This window comes from Amborella trichopoda, chromosome 12 (assembly GCF_054954075.1).
Source record: "Amborella trichopoda isolate Santa Cruz 75 chromosome 12, AtrichopodaSantaCruz75HAP2 v2.0, whole genome shotgun sequence".
Lineage (NCBI taxonomy): Eukaryota > Viridiplantae > Streptophyta > Magnoliopsida > Amborellales > Amborellaceae > Amborella > Amborella trichopoda.
Genome location: NC_142347.1, coordinates 48,231,208 through 48,235,286, shown reverse-complemented (window position 1 = coordinate 48,235,286; position 4,079 = coordinate 48,231,208).

Genomic DNA, 4,079 nt, shown 5'->3' with positions numbered 1-4,079 from the left:
GAATAAAAGACACTGTAAAGAATCCTGATATAAGAGTTTTTAATGCTTTTAAGTTTTAAGAAAGCCATAAACGCAATAAGATTTAAATCTAAAATCCAAGTAAAATAGAGTTTTGACAATGGCCTTGGTTTAAAATTTCATTCTTTTTTAAAGTTTACGTTTTTTTTGGATAAGTTAGGGTTTGTAGGCTCCCCGTACAGTATAGAAGTTCTATCGTCCCCTGCCATTCAGTCGTTCAATTTTGATCAAAAGAGTAAGTTACTGTTTGATCTTAGATCTGATGTCTCAAAGTATTTTATTTTTAGTTTTTTTTTATACAAATTGTATGGATATGAAATTTGGTAAGTGCCATCTTCTCATTGGGACACACCTATTAAAAATAATTTTTTGATAAAATAAAATGACTAAAATACCCCTTAAAACTTTTATAGGTATTTTGGTTATTTTATTTTATTGAAAATATTTTTTTTTATTTTTTATTAGTACGAATTTAATAGAAAAATGGACGTCCAAAATTTGGTATCAAAATAGTTTATAAAAAAAAAATTTAAAATAAAATAGTGTAAAGACATGACATTATGAGTGGGGCAATTTTAACCCTCCATTTAGAATAAATGGTAGGATAAAGGGGAGCATAGAACTTCTATGCTAGAGGAAGCATAGAAAGCTTACCCTTTAGATAATATACTTATCTATTAGAAAAAAGGGAATTGACCTTGTGAGACCTTCCCACATCCATGTATGTAGGACCCCAAATAATCATCATTAAATTTGGTACAGATCTTTAGAAAAATCAAGTCCCATACTCATGTGATAACTTTTTTAAATATTTGTGCCAAATTTAATAGTGCTCATTTGGGGTCCTATGCACATGAGTATAGGAGGATATTATAGGATCATTACTCTATGAAAAATTACATAAAACCCCCCACAAATAGACTTTTTAAGTAATTTACCCCCAAACAAACTTTTTTTAGTAATTTTTTCGCCAAAAACCATGTTTCAAATCAAATACCCCCAACTCAAAAATAAATTAAAAAAACTAAAATACCCCTCCCTTACCTCACACGTTGACCATGGCGATTCGACTCTTGAGTTACTGATTTGGAACGGTTCGGCACTTCACTTCATCATGGCGGTCCGGAGTTTGGAAGAGGCGATTTGGCATTTGTTTCTAGCGGTTCGGCATTTTTGAGCTACGGTCCGGCAAAATTGAAAATTGTGTCTGGAATAGACGGTCCGACAGTGTAAAGTTTCGGTCCGACAGAATGGATGGGTACAACCGTGGTCCGACATTTCGTTTTATTTAGATCTGAAAATGATCTGTAATTTACGTGAAGGGTATTTTCATCCAAAAAATGAACTTTTTGTATTGGGGGTATTAGCTATAAAACTTAATTTTTGAGAAAAATATATTAAGAAAAATTAGGGGGGTAAAGTGCCTCGAAAGTCTATATCTGGGGGGTTTATGCAATTTTTGCTATTTATTATATGTACTTTCATGGCTATTTTTATTTTTTCCTAGACATGCTATTTTAAATAAGAGATTTAAACCTAAAATCCTTTTTAAAAACAATTTTGATAATGAATTGGGAGATTAAATTTTGGGCTTGTATAATATAAGATCATTTTTCTTCTTTGATAAGGAGATCACAATTACTCCTAGCCATTACATTGCATGTCAAATTTGATGGCATCGAGTGTGTCAAAAAAAATAAAAAGGCTTGAATCTAATCATTAACATGCTCATAACCACCCGATTTAAAATTTGAATGACAACAATGATTGCAACTTCCTTGTGCTAAAAAGAATTGGTCTCTTTGCATAATTTTCCTTCAATTTTTCTTTTTTTTTAAGTTTATACTTTTTAGTTTGAAGAATAAAAGTTTGGATGGGGTTTCTATGAGTAAGCGTAGTCATGTACACGGGTCCCCTTTAAAATTCACCTTAAAGATGGATTTTTGTTCTAAACTTTTAGGGATTCATCATTTAAGCCAAGTTGATCACAAATATGAGAAAAAAAAAAAAAACTTTAAAATGTGTGTTTTTTTTAGGATGTTTTTTACACTGTCCGTATCTGATTGGACCTGTGGGCATTATACAACATCCATCTTAAAGATGGATTTTGAAGAGTCAGCGGGCTCTTGCACCGACTTACACATATAATAGTTTTTCTATAGGACCCGGTTTCTATGCGGCCAAGCCCGCATATATAGAAATACAAGCTTATTAATAAATATCTTTTTGAGATGGATAATTGGACTTAATTTTTAAGGACATGTAATCTCTAACATGGATATAATGAAAATAAAAAAATAAATAAATTTAAAAAACTACAAATAATAATTCTGGTAAAAAAAACATTTGGACCGCTAGTTTCTATTGTTTTTAGATGGAATACCTACTTACATCCATCTTTAAGATGGATGCTTTACACTTTTTGGACCGCATATGTAGTCATGCGGTCCGGCCTGCATGAGACAATTTTTCTTTCCTAAAAGCTTATATAAAGGTGACCCATTATATTGTAGAAGTAAGGTGTATCTAATAAAACCATCAAAAATGGTTTTTTTGAGATTGGAAAACTATCTAATTGATCATCTCAATCTTAAAATGCATGGACATGGAAAGAAAAATATTATGATTACAAACAATAGTAAAACTTGCAATACATTATCTCAACCATCTATTTTTAAGACTTTTATATGTTTAGCTTTATTTTAGCTAGTTTTAGTATAAAAATTTATAATTAGAGATGGAAATAGATTCTCCAGATAAATTTTAACACTAAAATTAAATTTTGTGAACAAATTTAGAGATGGGCCTTTTGATTGTTTAAAGTTCTAGCAAACCACACCCTTTAATTAATTCGACTTTTTTAAGAACAAGTTGGTTCAAAATATGAGTTTATAAAAAGCTTTACATACACGTATAGTGCCCTCCTAGATAAGGTCTCTATACATGCACAAAGACTGGATAAATTTTTTACTTAAAAATTCCTGTTTTCTTAGAAAAAAGAGAGGAAATTGCCTTTTCTTTTTTTTCAATTGCAATTTATTAGTTGTAAATTTAAAATTTCCCATTTTCCTAGAAAAAAGCGGAAATTGCCTTTTTCTTTCTTTTCAATTGCTATTTCTTATATGTTTAAGCAATTACTAGCCTAGTAAATAAGGATTAAAAATCTCTCAACGCCATATTAAATACCCTATTTTTTATTTTCAACAAAGATTACTGACTATTCTACAATGAAAAAAGTTTATACAATATTGCAACATTATTTGTAGAAATAAGATTAGAGTAATCTACACCGTCTATTTTGTTTGGATGGAGTAAATTGGACAATATCTCAAAAAAATATTACAAATGGATTTCTTATTTTTTGGATTTTTTAAAATTTTTTATTTTATTTTTATTTTTTGAGATCCCTGAGTGAGACCCTCAACTTGGGAGAACAAGGGCACGACCATTGCCCAAACCCGAATAACGCAGCCAAGTTCGAGCTGACACAGCCGCTTTCTTTCAAACACTACGAGCATGTTTGATAAGTGGAAGTTTCTGGAAGCAGGAGTTAAATGTCCTACTTCCATGTTTGATATTATTGTGTGGAAGCTGTAAAGTGGAAGGGCGACCTTCCATGCAGCTTTTTTTTAGTGTTAAAATGGGTTCGTTTTTAAAATACCTCTTGTAACGACCTAGACTTTCCCGGCGAGATAGCGTGCACGACGGGCTAAGGAGGGATGCACACGACAGTAAGAGAATAAGAGAGAAGACGTGCGCGGCAGTAAATGTGTGCGGCAATGGGCACGCACGGTAGTATGAGAGAGAAGAGAGAGAGACACGTAGGGCAGTAAGAGAGAAGACGTGCACGGCAATGAGAAAAGCCTAAAAGAGTATTGTCGTGCGTGACACCACGAGCCTGTGTATGACCTATGGTTGCCATCTGTCTATTGCATGCTGCCACCTTGCCACTTGTCAAGCTGCATGACACTAAGGTTGCCACTTGGCAAGCCCAGAATGCCACCTCCCATATGAGATAGTACAAAAGCCCCTTCTCCCCCTTTATCTCACATTTTGAACCC